This window comes from Phyllobates terribilis, unplaced genomic scaffold (genome assembly GCF_046119375.1).
Source record: "Phyllobates terribilis strain yellow unplaced genomic scaffold, ASM4611937v1 Scaffold_7__3_contigs__length_470593459, whole genome shotgun sequence".
Lineage (NCBI taxonomy): Eukaryota > Metazoa > Chordata > Amphibia > Anura > Dendrobatidae > Phyllobates > Phyllobates terribilis.
Window position 1 is genome coordinate 113,674,398 of NW_027362767.1, and position 16,154 is coordinate 113,690,551.

General features: G+C 48.6%; 1 pseudogene; it reads left to right on the top strand.

The window, feature by feature from the left end:
- The window catches only part of LOC141155379 (protein transport protein Sec23A-like), a 61,012-nt pseudogene that overhangs the window by 3,088 nt on the left and 41,770 nt on the right, over positions 1 to 16,154 (top strand).

A 16,154-nucleotide genomic window follows, 5' to 3' on the forward strand; every position in this document is an offset into this window, starting at 1 on the left:
TATTATATGGAAGACTATGTGGGGCCAATATATTACATGTAAGGCTATGTGGGGCCCATTATACTGTTTGGAAGGCTATGTAGGGGAGGGGGGCATTCTACTGTTTGGAGGTCTATGTGGAGGGTAGGGGGGCATTACTGTTTGGAAGGCTATGTGGGGGGTGGCATTACTGTTTGGAGGGCTACACAGGGGCCATTATTTTGTTGCAGGGCTATGTGGGGGCCATTATACTATTTGGAGAACTATGTGAGGTCCATTATACTGTTTGGAGGGCTATATGGCAGCTATTATACTGTTTGAATGGCTACGTGGGAGCCATTATACTGTTGGAGGGCTTTGTGGGGAGTATTAAACTGTTTGGAGAGCTAGTAGGGGCCATTATACAGTGTGGAGGTTTGTTTGGGGTCTGTCATTCTCTGTGGGGGCCATGATATTGTTTGGATTGCAGTGTTGGGGTCACATTTGAGGCATCATACTGTATTGGGGTCACCATACTTTTCCAGGAGGATACAGCAGGGTCATCATACTGTGCATCTGGAGCGTGCTGTGTGGGAATTCACTGTGTGGGTATCATATTGTGTTTGGGGGTACTTTTATTGGCATCATAATTTAAGGAGGCAATGAAAGGGGAATCTAGAATCTAGGACTTCAAAAGGAGGAAAATTACTCTGTAAGGGCTGCAGAGTTGTGAGGTATGCTCTTCTGTGCCTCACCAAATTTTTTATTTTTTGTGGGGGATTAGAACTTCTCTTATAGGGCCCCATTATTTCTATGTACGCCCCTGTGTGTGTCCTAATATTTATGTCCGTATAGTGTATAACTCTACTGAACATTTATATACCTTAAACACTATATATGCAGGAATTCCTAACATGTTTTTACTATCCCTCAGATATGATTTAAGAACAGGCAAAATGTGGTTTCTTATGGAAGACTGGGTCTGGTTGTGCATAGTGAAAGCGGATCTGTCAGCAATTGACATTACACTTTTACATTATTAGATATTTTAAGTCTGATACTTACTTTTTAAATCTATTTCAGACTGGCTTAATAATTCTGATGAGTAATTTATGAGTCCAGCTGTAGAGTGAAATAGCTAATGAGTACAAGCATATGTGACTCGCCCCCTGGGCCGTGGGGCACCCGGAACCGGGCTTCTGTGCGAAGCTGGGGGTAGTAGTGGCAACCCGATCCCGTGGCTCAGGGTGGTCAAACCACATGCTGTGGCAGTCTATTTATAGAGTTATGAATGTCCGTCTACGCCACCCGTGTATTGCGGTCAGAGATAACCGCTGCTGCAAGGCAGACCGCTGAGGCTGGTGTTGGTGTGCAGCACAGGGGTAGGATAACTCCCCACAGGAAGAGTGTAGCCTCAGGGCGGCGTATGTGAATGCTGGGGGTGATAGTGCAGGCCGCAATAGTAAGAGTTCAGAGTCCGCTTCAAACAGTCCAGGGTCTTTATTGTAGGTATTATTAATGACCCAACAGGAGTACCGGGTAGGAATGGGCCTGGGTATCTGAGAGCATTCGGGCGAGCCCCACTGGTCAGGGTGAGTGTGTAGGCCTACCGTTCTCTCTATGCTCTTGCTGACTATCCCCCTTTTCGTGGTGTAATAGCCCACGTCCCTGAGCTGGCCGTGTACTCCTCGCCTGTATGGCTTGCGACTTGGGCCTTGGGTACCTTTTGCTTCTCCTTGCTGTACTGGTCCCTCTGTGTGGTGGAGCCTCCAGGCTTCTTAGGCCAAGGGACCTGAAATCCCTCGCAGGTTGGTTCTCTGCTGCTGGGCTTGCAACCCTGACAGCCTCGGACCCCAATGTCCGGTTGTGTGCTTCTCTCAGCCAGGACCGGCACTCGTCCCTGGCTTGCAGTTTCTCCTCTGCCTCACAGACTCCTCGGCTACAGCTGAACTGTCCCTCCTTCTCTGGGACTAGTCTCAGTCCTGAGCTAGGTCGTCCAGTTCTCTCTAACCCTGCCCCCAGTTCCAGCTTTTATAGGGGCAGCCAGCTCCCCCTACTGGCCTGGGACAGGAGGTGTTGTATGCTAATTGTCCCTGACCAGGGAACCTCCCTCCTGCTCTCAGACACAGCCTTGAATATTTGTGGCATCCAGGCCTGGCGTGACACATTCCCCCCTAGTAAAGTTTAGTACTCCGGGACTAAGCCTTTTTGGCCAAAAACAAACAGGGTAACCTATGCACGACCATAAACACAACATTAATACATGGCAACAAACAAAACACAATTGAGTTCTTTAGGTCACAGTGTGGTCTGTGACCGGGTGTCCATATCACCAACAAAAGGAGAGGGTCACAGTATGATCCGTGACCGGGTGTCCATTTCACCAACACAACGGGAGCCTTAACCAGGTGGGGGTCTGTCCTTGCCCCGAGTCCTTGACAGTCTTAATTCATTCCTTTGCTAAGGCTCCGAACATATTTTACAAGGAAGTCCCGGTTACTCAAAGTTCATAACCTGTTAGTCCATATAGTCAACTGAAAGAAACTGAAACACATAATTACTGGTCATGCAATTAACTGTTTAAACATTTGACAACTATTTATAAGGGTTATTTACAGTTCTTTAATACACCCTATATTCTCCAGCGAGCGGGTATCTGCCCCCTAGTGCTCCGGGTTGACCTGCGTAACCCACTGTCTGGTGGTGGTCTAACCTGGCTTTCCCCACTATCATTTAGGGTACAGCTACTAGCTGGGTTTTCAGGTAGTGCAGGCAGCTGTCTGCGGGTCCTTTGACTTACCGCAGGCATGGCAGGCTCACTGTCAACAGAGGGTTGACTCTCCTGGGCTGCTGGCATGGGTTCTTCTGCCTCTGGGGCTGCTTGTTCTCCTTGTTCTTCCTGCTCTCCTGTAGGCTCCGGCTGGGATGGCTGAAGGAAGTGTAGGACGGGTACCACTATTGCGTCGTTTATTCGAGTCCAGGTCCGGGGGAACTCTCCGAGAACGGTGCTGACCATTTCTTCCTTGTCCACTGCGGGCTCAAGGTCATCTTGATCTTCACTTGGACTCCGCAGTTGCTCGGGGCACCTTTTTAGGTGGTCTCTGGAGACGGTGCTAGTGGTTTCTCCTCCGTCCTTGGTAATTACACATACCTTCGGGTTGTTGTGGTCGGACTGCAGTACTGTGTACGGGTCGCTCTCCCACTGGTCATCCAGCTTGTGAAGCCTTCTCTTCCGCTTCAGGACTTGCTCACCAGGTTCCAGGGGACCAGCAGGGGCATGTTCGTTGAAGAGCCTCTCCTGCTTTTCTCTCGCTTGAGCCAGACTCCTCTCCACACTCTCCTGTACCTTCTTGTACTGTAGCCTCCGTTCCGTATCCCAGTCCGCATCTGGGGATGTGTCCTCGGGTGTCAGGACTCCCATCTCCAGGTCTACCGGCAGCTTACCTGGTCTTGCTCGCATCAGGTAAGCCGGGGTGCAATTTGTAGCATTCACCGGGATATGGTTGTATAAGTCAATCAGGTCTGGCAGCTTCTCCGGCCACAGGCTGCGTTCTTCCAGGGGCAACGTCTTGAGGAGATCAATGACGATATTATTCATTTTCTCACACAGCCCGTTGGTTTGCGGGTGGTAAGGTTTTGTCCGAATCTTCCTACAGCCGAATCAAACGTCTTAATCTGTCAAGACCTGTTCCGGATACCCGTGTGGACGGCAGAAGTGTTGTTGGAAGGCTCTGGCCGCCGTTTGGGCTGTCAAGTCTTTAACCGGGACCACCACCAAGAACTGGGAGTAATGGTCCACAATCGTGAGGGCATAGATGTAGCCGGACCGGCTTGGAACCAACTTCACATGGTCCAGAGCTACCAGCTCAAGAGGCTGTCTGGTGACGATGGGCCTCAAGGGTGTCGTCTGGCTAGTACGGTCCTTCCTTCTGAGGTGACATGGGCCGCAGTCCCTGCACCAAATCTCTATGGCCCCTCTCATACCGACCCAGTAGAACCGCTCTCTCAGTAGGAACTCCAGTTTCTTCCACCTGAAGTGTCCCGCTCTGTCATGGTAGGCCTCCAGGACCATTGCTGCATCTCGTCTTGGGACCAGTACCTGCCAGGTCAGCTCGTGCATCCGGTGGATGACAAGCCTTCTGCACAGCTTACTTTCGTAGAGGAATAGCCTGCTTTTCTCCTTCCATAACTGCTTGACTTCCTCGGGAGCGTCCGGGCCAGGGCTAGCGTCTGCCTGGGTTGACATGTCTTTCACCAGGCATATTGCAGGGTTACTATCTTGTGTTTCAGCCCAGCCGTGGTGGGGTAAGGGGTTGAACATGACGGTGGTTAGGTCTTTGTCTCTTACCCGGTGAGAATACTGAGTGGCCCCATACCTGTGGAACGCAGGGAGCTCTACTTCCTCCAGCTCTTCCGAATCCTCTTCTCCTTCGGGTAGGTGGGGCATTCTTGATAGGGCGTCTGCGTTGGTGTTGGTTCTGCCCGCCCGGTACTTGATTGTGAAGTCATAATTTGATAGCTGGGCCATCCACCGCTGTTCTAGGGCACCTAGTCTTGCATTGTCCAGGTGTGTCAGTGGGTTGTTGTCCGTGTACACAATGAACTTTGCGGAGGCCAGGTAATGCTTAAACCATTCTGTGACGGCCCACACCACTGCCAAGAATTCTAGCTTGAAGGAGCTGTAATTCTCCGGGTTTCTTTCAGTGGGCCTCAGCTTCCGGCTGGCATACGCTATCACTTGTTCCCTGCCCTGTTGGTTTTGGGACAGTACGGCTCCTAGCCCCACATTACTGGCATCGGTGTGGAGAATAAAAGGCTGCCATAATCAGGGTAGGCCAGGATCTCATTCCCCGTGAGGGCCATCTTCAGCTGGCGGAAGGACTCCTCTTCCGGCTTGTCCCACTTGAAGGGTAGCTTCTGACTTCTGGATTTAGACTGGCCTATCAGGAGGTCCTGCATTGGAGCTGCCATCTTTGTGAACCCGGGGACGAACCTTTCGTAGTAGCCTACCAACCCGAGGAACTGCCTAACTTCTTGGCCAGCTCTTGATTACTGTGACCTTGTCGGGGTCGGGGGCTACTCCTTCTGCACTCACCACGTGTCCTAGGTACTGTACCTTCGGCTTTAACAGATGGCACTTGGAGGGTTTCACTTTCATGCCAAAGCCTGCCAGGGCCTCGAACACCTCGGCCAGGTGCTTTAGATGGTCCTCGTAAGTCTTCGAATAGACAATCACGTCGTCCATGTAAAGGAGGACCGTCTCGAAGTTTCGGTGCCCTAGACAGCATTCCATCAGCCTTTGGAAGGTCCCGGGTGCGTTGCAGAGCCCGAATGGCATACAGTTAAACTCGCTTAATCCCATCGGGGTGGTGAAGGCGGTCTTCTCCTTGTCAGCCTCTGCCACAGGAACCTGCCAGTACCCGCTAGTATGGTCCAAAGTAGAGAAGAAATTAGCTGATTTTAGTGCGGTCAAAGACTGCTCTATCCTAGGTAACGGGTACGCGTCTTTATGGGTGATACGATTGACCTTTCTATAGTCCACGCACATTCTCATGGTACAGTCTTTCTTTTTTACCAAAACTAAGGGAGCTGCCCAGGGGCTACAGCTATCTCTAATGACCCCAGCTTCTTTCATTTCTCTCAGCATGCCCTTTGCATTCTGATAATGTGCAGGGGGTACAGGTCTATGTCTCTCTTTTATTGGTGGGTGGCTCCCCTTGGGGATGTGGTGTTCCATTCCCTTTACTCGACCGAAGTCTAGCGGGTGCTTACTAAAGATTCTCTCGTACTCCTGAACCACCCGGAAGACTCCTTGTTTTTGGTGCAGGGGAGTAGAGTCAGCACCCACATGGAGTTTCTGGCACCAGTCCTCCTTGTGTTTCTGGGAGCCATTACCCTCCACCGGGGAAGATGGAGGCAAGGGTTCCACGACCCTGATAGCACTGTGTTCAACGGCAAACAATTTGGCTAGTGTAGCGTACCGGGGCAGGTGTACTTCCCTTTCCCCAATGTTTAAGATCCGGACGGGCACCCTTCCATGGCGGACAGCAGGCCCACCATTTTGACACCCCCCGGGCTGTCAAAATGGTGGGCCTGCTGTCTGAGTTCACGGGTTCTACCATGGCTTGGTAGTCTCTCCCTCTTAACCCGATTGCAGTCCGACACCAGATCATCATTTCACTTTTGGGAGGCATGGCAATGGGGAACGGGTCGCTCATCCTCACGCTACCGATCCCACCACCAGACAGTTCTACCTGTTGCCGTCTCATCAGGGCTCTTATCTCTTTCTGGAGGACCCTCTGTTGACTGAAGCTCGCATTCATCGCCACCTGCTGCAAAATTACAATTACTTCTGAAAGACAGTTTTCAATCACATTAGTACCCAAGGTTATTTTAGGGTGACTATCTCGACGGTCAATGTCCACAATGATCACTCCCTGTGCCGGCAGTTCAACCTTACCAATCTTGATGGTCATCTCTCTGAACCCCACCTGCGGCACGGGTTGGCCATTGCTGGCGATCATGCTTAAGTCATCGTCTGGATAACGAGTTATATCAGCGTCACTCCAGTACCGCTTGAAAAGTACGTAGGGGATGGTAGTCACTTGAGACCCGGTGTCCAGCAGTGCACTCATGGGAATACCGTCCAGCACTACGGTTAAGACAGGGCGTCCCCCCACTTAATTATCGCGCCAATTAGACGGGCCTGGTGACCTTATGCCTGGGGGTTGGCCCTCTGCCCCAGGTCGGACCCATTTAAAGTACAGTACCTGGCTATGTGTCCTGGCTGGCTGCAACGGCGGCAAATCGGCTGTCCATCCTCAGTGTAACGGTCGGCGGGCCTCGCTCGGAACGACGGGATCCTCCTTTGTTGACACCACGGGACATCCTCCGGACTGGAAGCCAGCTTGATTGGTCCTGACGGGTCCATCTGTAATGACTGTATGGTCCTGGTCAATGCAGCAACACTCTTTGTTAATTCCTAGACCTGATGGTGCAGGTTTGCAGGCTGGGATGGATTTAGGGCCTGCGCATCAGCCCCCACAAGGTCTGCGGGGTAGGGCGCCGCCCCCTGGTGGTAAGTGATGGCAGGGCGCCGGGAAGCTACAGCGCCACCTGGTGCGGGTTCTTGGAGCACCCGGATGGCCCTATCTTTGAACTGTGCAAAAGTCAAATCGGCGTTCTGTAGGGCCATGAGGTGCAGTTGAGTCCTCTGGGCGCTGGACAGCAGACCTTCTATGAACTGGTCAGTCAACAGTTTATCGGTGTCTTGCACGCTGCCAGGGTCAGCTTGTTTAATTGCTCCCAGGGCTTCTTGCAGGTTTAAGGCATAGTCTCTGATACTATCTTGGGCTCGCTGCTTACAGCCATAGAACCGCATTTTGATTTCTGCTGAGGTACGGGTGTCAAAGGGGTCCCGTAAATGGGTCAGAACCCCCTTACAGTCCTTTTCTCTTCAGCTGTCCAAGACTTTACCTCCCGCTGGGCCGCACCAGTTAACTGCCCTATCAGTATGCTTACTTTTTGTTCTTCTGTCAGGGGATAAACTTTGAATAAGCTATACAGTCTTTCTTTAAAGTCGCCCAAGGTATGCGACTCGCTGGCATACTGTGGCAGCCAGGCCGTTCCGGGGATATAGAGCATGGAAAACGGCATCACAGCTGCAGCGGCTACGCTGGTGGTAGAGGGTCCCTCCGCGTCCGACATCTTCCTCCCTAGTTAACCGTGGCCTACCTTCCGACGATCCTCTTCTGTAGTCCGCGGTTCCACTAGCGCTGCTCTGGGCGAGGACCTTGCGTCGCGTCCTGGTGATGTCAGCGTCACTCTCTCTCCTTCCAGGACCTTGCGCAGCGTCTCAGCATAGGGCGGAGCTTCAAGTCTCGTGCGATTTTGACGTCCACGCCCCTCTTCTTCCCACGCAGCGTCCCGAAGATGGCGTCCGATGGCGGGAAAACGGCTGAAGATGGCGGGAAACGGCTCCGAATGGCGGGAAACTTCACTCAGGTAAGTATAAAGTCTTTTTCAGGCACGCAATACCCGTTTGTGGCGGATTGGTCACAATCCTGCCGACTACGCCAAAACTGACTTGCTCCCTGGGCCGTGGGGCACCCGGAACCGGGCTTCTGTGCGAAGCTGGGGGTAGTAGTGGCAACCCGATCCCGTGACTCATGCTGTGGCAGTCTATTTATAGAGTTATGAATGTCCGACTACGCCACCCATGGATTGCGGTCAGAGATAACCGCTGCTGCAAGGCAGACCACTGAGGCTGGTGTTGGTGTGCAGCACAGGGATAGGATAACTCCCCACAGGAAGAGTGTAGCCTCAGGGCAGCGTATGTGAATGCTAGGGGTGATAGTGCAGGCCGCAATAGTAAGAGTTCAGAGTCTGCTTCAAACAGTCCAGGGTCTTTATTGTAGGTATTATTAATGACCCAACAGGAGTACCGGGTAGGAATGGGCCTGGGTATCTGAGAGCATTCGGGTGAGCCCCACTGGTCTGGGTGAGTGTGTAGGCCTACCGTTCTCTCTATGCTCTTGCTGACTATCCCCCTTTTCGTGGTGTAATAGCCCACGTCCCTGAGCTGGCCGTGTACTCCTCGCCTGTATGGCTTGCGACTTGGGCCTTGGGTACCTTTTGCTTCTCCTTGCTGTACTGGTCCCTCTGTGTGGCGGAGACTCCAGGCTGGACCTGAAATCCCTCGCGGGTTGGTTCTCTGCTGCTGGGCTTGCAACCCTGGCAGCCTCGGGCCCCAATGTCCGGTTGTGTGCTTCTCTCAGCCAGGACCGGCTCTCGTCGCCTCTGTCCCTGGCTTGCAGTTTCTCCTCTGCCTCACGGACTCCTCGGCTACAGCTGAACTGTCCCTCCTTCTCTGGGACTAGTCTCAGTCCTGAGCTTGGTCGTCCAGTTCTCTCTAACCCGGCCCCCAGTTCCAGCTTATATAGGGGCAGCCAGCTCCCCCTACTGGCCTGGGACAGGAGGTGCTGTATGCTAATTGTCCCTGACCAGGGAACCTCCCTCCTGCTCTCAGACACAGCCTTGAATATTTGTGGCATCCAGGCCTGGGGTGACACATATGCACACTCCACCCACCCAACCTGACAGACAACTGCAGCTTGTACTTAGCAGTGTGATATTTCAGCAGCAGCAGATGGACACGGTCAGTCAGGTTCAGTGGGCAGAGAACATATTAAACTTTCATAAAAGATTATGCAGCCGTTCTGGCATACATCATCTTATAAGGTTTAGGTAATCTATTCAGTAATGTATGCAGTTTTGTATTAGGAAATCTGGTGATGGATCTGCTTGTCAAGTGCTCACTAGGTGAGGTGGATCCTCGAAGACCAAGGTCCGGGTGGTCATACAATGCTGCTCACCATTATTGGCACCCCTTCATTTTTTCATAGACTGTACAATATTTTCAGAAATAAATGGAAATATACCAAAGTTATGTTCTCAGGATTTTTTAATTAGTGGTTCTAAGTAATGCAACAATAAAACATTGTTTTTCAACTTCCATGTTGCAATTTCAAAGAAGAAACTGAATAAACAGCTTTTGCAGCAATAAAAGCATCCCTAATTAATACTTGGTTGCATCCCCTTTGGCATTGCTGACAGCCTCCAAATGTTTCTTGTAGCCATCTATCAGCTTCTTGCACTTCCCAGCTGGAATTTTTTCCCACTCCTCCTTTGCAGTTTGTTCAACTCTTGAATGTTTGCAGGGATCTTTTTCCCAATGGCAGATTTCAGCTCACCACAGATTTTTAATGGGATTGAAGTTGGGACTCATTTCTGGCCATTTTAAAACAATCCATTTTTTCCTTTTCAACCATTCCTATGTACTTTTGGATGTTTGCTTTGGGTCATTGTCTTGCTGGAGGACCAATGACCAAGTTTTCTTATACTGGGTAGGACATTTCATTCTAAAATGTCTTGATAATTATCTGATTTCATGATTCCTGTGATACAGTCAAGGCCTCCAATACCAGACACAACAAAGCAACCCCACAGCATTATGGATCCTCCACCATGCTTGACTGTTGGTAATGTGTTCTATTCCTTATAAGCTTCCCATTGCTCCATCTGTAAACAAACTGTTGCTTTGCATTGACAAAAAGCTCTATTTTTGTTTCATCTGTCCACAGAACATTTTTCCAGAAGGATTGTGCTTTGTCAAGGTACTCTTTGGCAAAGATCGGTCGTTCCTTTTTATGCCTTTTCTTCAGCTATGGTTTCTTCCTTGCTCTTCGCCCATAAAGCTCTGCTTGGTTTAGTGTGCGGCTTATGTTACTTGTTGAAACCACGACCCCAGACCGTTCCAGGTTGGTCTTCAGGTCTTTGGATGTTTGACATGGTGTTTTTTTTCCACCATTCGCACCAACCTTCAAAGACAGCTCGTCAATTTTCCTTTTTCCCGCACGTCCAGAGAGGTTCTTGACGGTTCCATGCTTGGCAAACTTAATAACATTGCGCACTGTTGAAACTGGGATACCAAGGTCTTTGGAGATGGCCTTATATCCTTTGGAAGTTTTGTGTTTGCTAATAATAGCAGTTCTGATGTCTTCAAACAGCTCCATTGTCTTCACCATTGTGACAAAGGAAAGGACCTACCATTTTTAAAACACTGAAGTCATCATTCATTGGCTAATTCATGTCACATGGGCACCGACAATTAATCACAGGTAAATCTCACTTGTGATTTTCCATAGGCGAGTGTTTCCATACTAAATTAATTTAAAGGGTGCCAATACCAGTGACACAGCAAGCTTTAGGTTTTCCTATTTTCCCTCCCATTGGTTTTTGTTTTAAATTATTGGTTATCATTTGCTCTTTTGTATTAAACACGAGTCTGTATACAAAAATACTGTTTCACTTGATTCATTTTTTTCAGGAGGTATTCCACATTATGTACTTAAACTTCATGGGTGCCAATAACGATGAGCAGGACTGTAGGGGTCACAGGCATCAGTGCAGCAGGCAGTTGAAACACGCAGGAAATGCAGACAGATAGCAGAGGTACTGGAAGCCACAGGCAGAGAGGAGACATCCTGGTGAACGCAGACAGCAGATGCCATAGAAGACTTTGAAAAAGTAACAGAGGTTCCGGAAGCTGCAGGCAGACAGGAGACATCCTGGAGACCAGAGACAGGGAGCTGTGCATAGACAAAGTAAAATTCTTAATACCAAGACACAGGGTGTGTTTATTGGTAGGCCTTATATAGGCCTAGGAAATTCAACACATGGGAGCACGTCAGGATACTTGCAAAGCTCAACATGCAGAACAAGAAAGTTTAGCGCACCTGGGGTGTAGGAAGCAGAGTCCAGACCTGGGACAGGTGTGTGACACTGTTTTAAAGAAGCCCTCCCATGAAGTTTTTTTTTTAACTAAATCTGTGTATGTAGTGTAGTTTGTGTGCTAATATACTCACCTAAAGCCACCTTCTCTGGCCTCCAGCGCCGTTCCGCTCCTATTCTCAGTGATGTTACTGCTCTGCAAGCTCTCCGGCTCACATTGAGCTCTGCGTGACACGGAAGTGGCTTTTACAATGTAAGCCTATGGAATGTCAGAATGCTTCCTTTATAAAAGAGAGTTCTGTCTCATACATAGAGATGGAATAAGCCGGAGAGTCTGAAGTATGAAGTGACGTCGCTGAGAAGAGGAGCAGAACGGATCTGTAAGCTGAATACCGCAGAAGGTGGCGATTGGTGACATCACTGAGAAGAGGAGCAGAATGGAACTGGAAGCTGGGGAAGGTGGCGATAGGCGAGTATATTAATACACTCACACTACATTACATGCATATATACACACATTTAGTAAAAAAATTAACAGGAGTGCATCTTTAATATACACAGTATATGTAATGTATCAAGTTTCCTTAGAAAACTCATTCATGCAAATAAATGATTCCTTGTTTTTACAGCCTGTATTGCTCGATAGCACCAGCATTCTACAAGATAGGATCCTTCTGATGGACACATTTTTCCAGATCCTTATTTATCATGGTGAGGTAAGTTTGACTCTTGTCATATGCAGTAATGGAATATTTTTGCATCTATCAGTTTTGTGTTTAATTCATATTGTTAATATTTTTGGTTAACTTATTCTCCTTGTCCTGGTTTAATCTAGACTATTGCATAGTGGAGGAAAGCAGGCTATCAAGATATGCCTGAGCATGAGAATTTCCGACATTTGCTTCAGGCCCCTGTTGATCATGGACAGGAGATCCTTTACTCTCGTTTCCCCATGCCTCGTTACGTTGATACAGAACATGGAGGAAGCCAAGTAAGTGCTGATATAAATATAAGGCTTTAACAGGGAGAAATACACTAAAATGAGTTGTCTGGGCACATGATATTAATGATCATAGAAGGTGGGTGGTCCAACTTAAGGCACCCCCACCGATCAGCTCTTTTAAGGTCAGGCCGAAGCCAGATGTAGACATAGAAAGGAGTTGAACATATCAACTACATTCAATGTGTAGAACGTGCTTTGAGGTTCTGAAGATAAATTCCTAGTAGCTGATAACAGCTGATTACTGGGGGTGCTGGAAAGTGGACCCCCATCCTTCTGATATGGAGGACCTATTCATAGATGAGCAATACCATATTCCCAGACATCTCCTTTAAGGACCTACAGTCATCTAAGTTTTCATAACATTGTAAAGGCAGTCACATTGCATGGGCAATTACTCCTCACTCTATACCAGGATCAGGCCCCTACTTTTTCATAGCCTACTTTTGATATAATTTTCATTGCTGAAGTGCAAGGCGAGGGGTGGAGGTGCCATCACTTAATGTGCGTTATGGGGATGTTCACAGAGACTTTGTGTGTGGCAGAAAAATCCAGTATGTTTTTTTTTTTTTTAGAGAAATCAATATTCCATGTATTTTTTGGATAAGATTTTCAGATCTAACTCAGTTTTTGAAGTGATTTGAAGATAGTTTTAAGCGTTTTTGCAAGGTTCCTACATGTTTTTTTGCATCCTTTTGACTTGACAATGTCAGGTTTGGAGTGGATTTTGACAGCTGTATGAAGCGCATAGTCTGCAGCTATCATTGCGTCCAGGATAAAAGCGGGACTCACCGATAGAGAATAGACCACAATTCCAGCCTCTGTTGCTTCACTCCAGCCTCCAGTCTCCATCTGGACCGTGTTGGTAAAGAGGCCTTCAAGAAACAATGTCACATTGGTCCTACTCCAAGGATTGATGTAAGTTGTGGGGTGGCATAATGTGTCTTCATGCTCCTGCCACACTTCTTTTGGGATTTTGGACATTGTAAATCTGCTTCTCTATCCATTTACGCAATGACCTTGATGGACCAACATACAGTATATGTTATGGCTTCACTGTTTATCAGGTAGACAATGAACTTACTAGTACAATTTTCAAATGAATCTATATGGCATTTGATGCGCCCCCTGGGCCGCGCGTGTGTGGGGATACCCGGAACCGGACCCGTTGCGGATGCTGGGGGTTGTAGTCCTCGTGTGGCGGGGACCCGGTCCCATGGCTCAGGGTGGTCAATTCAAATGGCGGTCTATATACCGAATGTCCGACTACGCCACCCGTGGATTGTGGTCAGAACGAACCGCCGCTGCAGGGCAGACCGCTGAGGCTGGTGTTGGGAGGGCAGCGGAGGATAGTATAACTCCCCACGGGAAGAGTATAGCCTCAGGGCAGCAAGTGCAGATGTTGGGGGTGATGGTGCGCGGGAGCAGCAGTAACGACACAGAGTCCTGTAATGCAGTCTAGGGTATTTACTCACAGTTCTTTATCCACGTTACTACAGCTGGTCATAACGTCCCTCGTCGCACTGTGCTCACCAGGTGAGGGGCTCGGCCTACTCCCAGATAACTTTGGAGCGTTTCACAGGACCCCCTTTGTGTGTCCTTTCTCTGGCCTGTCATTCCCCACCAGTGACCTCGCTTCTGTCCGGCTGCCTCGGGCCTTCTCTGGTAAACCTTGGCGCCAGTTTCCCTGACCCTATATGGTGCCTTCCTAGCGGGTGTAGCGAGGGGCTGAACCACATGAAATGTCACAGCCTCCGGTTTCTAGCTGAGGGTAGTTCCCCGCCTCCACTAGTTTCGGGGACCGTTTTCCCCCTTTGGCCTGACCCCCCTACGCAGGTAGATTCGGGCATGCGGTGGCGACTCGCCGGTCCACACCCCTGGGGTCCCTTCGTTCCTAGAGCCTCCTCCGCTCCTCTTCCTTCCTTCTCCTTCCTTCTGCTTCCTCCAGGCTCCGGCCTCTCTCTTAGGCCTGCCTGCGGAGCAGAGCCCATGCAGAGCCTCGGCTCCACCTCCTGCTCTCTCTTCTCCTCTGTCTGAACTGACTCTCTAAACTAAGATGGTGCCCACCTTTTATACCTCCCTCTAGGTGCACCCAGGAACAGCCCTCTCCCTCCTATGCACTACAGGGTCCCCCCTTCCTCGGTGTTCCCTCCCCCCACTCCAGCCAGGGACAGGGACTGTCGTGCTCTACTTGGAGCATATCGGTCGCCCTGCCCCCTGGAAATGTGGTGTAATGCATGCAGGTGTCAGGGTCCTGATCCACACTCCATCCTTACCTGGAAGTGAGATATCGCACATCTGGATGAGGTGCAATACCTCTGTAGCAACCGAGCCCTCGGGGTGCTACACATTCACATATGAGCAGTACTGTTTTGTGTACTTAAGCCTCAAAATTGTATTTTCTTACACAATTAAAAAAAAGGAACCTGTTGCTTGGAGACACATTATTGCTGATTGTTAAACCTCTTTTGGATACAAATTTACAGCCATTTTCTATATTTGTGTAAGGACAGGATCTGTATGTAAAATCAAGAAATGTTTCCTAATTACATCCACTACCTGATAGTGGTTACAACTGTATTATGTCAGAAAAAAACACTGTTTTATTTCCTTTATAATTCTTAAGACTCCAATCCCTATAACGGTCACAAGTACTGTGTCTTATTTTTGGAATCATGCACCTGTTTTGCTGGAGCAAGGATTTTTTTCAGAATATCCATGTGCTCCCGGCCAGGAATCAATCCCAGCACATTCCGATTCACAAATGTCAGAATTTGTATAAAATACACAAACTTGTATATATTCTCCTACTGGAAGATTGCATAAAACATGATCTACGTGACAACTGGTGCCGGCAAAAAGCCGTGTCCCACTGTCTGTTCTTCTCTGATGGCACTGCTGGACATCTTCAGATTTTGAAGGGATATAAGCAATCATAATGTGTTTTTCACCTGCTACACTAAGTTTTCTAGGCTGACCACTGCGCCTATGGTGACCAAATTCTTGGTGCTTCTTCAAAAGAGCTTGATCCGCACATTCTTAAACCTGACTCTTTTGAAATCTTTGCCTGGGAGAGATCTTAAGTACAAAGCAAGGCGTACCCCTCTAAAACAACCGGATCATATTGGATCTCAACTGGGACCTTACCCTTATATCTACTGTTTTACTCTAAATCATATGATCCTAATTTTATGCTTTTATCCTTTTATTGTTAACTCTCATTTATATCTAATAAACTAATCTTTTTAATTATATGTATTGACCAACTTAAATTCAGCGCACTTATTTTATCAGTGAGAGATCTTCCCCAATCCCGGTCCTTAGTGCAGCGCAAATTTACCTATTTACATATCTACTTTGGGATCCTTTTGGCTCCATCTGGACAAGTAGTGGCTCTTGTTCTGAATTTGCAGCCAGCCTAATCGACCACCTACCAGCGCCACTGCCTTTTTATATTCTCCTGCATTTACTTTTTAACCACCACAGAGGCAGCACAGTAGGTTTATACTAATCCTTCTTCTCTCCACAAACCCTTGTGTAAAACAAAGGCAGACCTCTGGAGCGACAGGAAATCACGCATCCTGAATATCCAAAAATGTTTCTACATACCACATCACCAACAATCTTGTCCACCAGACAATGACAAAATGAATAATATTAAGGAATCTCTTAAAACACTAGAACAACTCCTTTTAAAAGAAATGAGAGACCTATGGGAAATAGCTACGCTGGAACGATATTTAGCACATGATAGCATTCCACGAGGCCTAATTGTCTCAAAACCCCTATCAGGCAATAGAGGTGACCCAGCCACCCTATTGGAATGGGAACATATGTTCAAAATGTTCTCCCAACAAGCAGTAAAATTCATCATCGACAAAAGGAGAAAACAAGTAATGGAAAG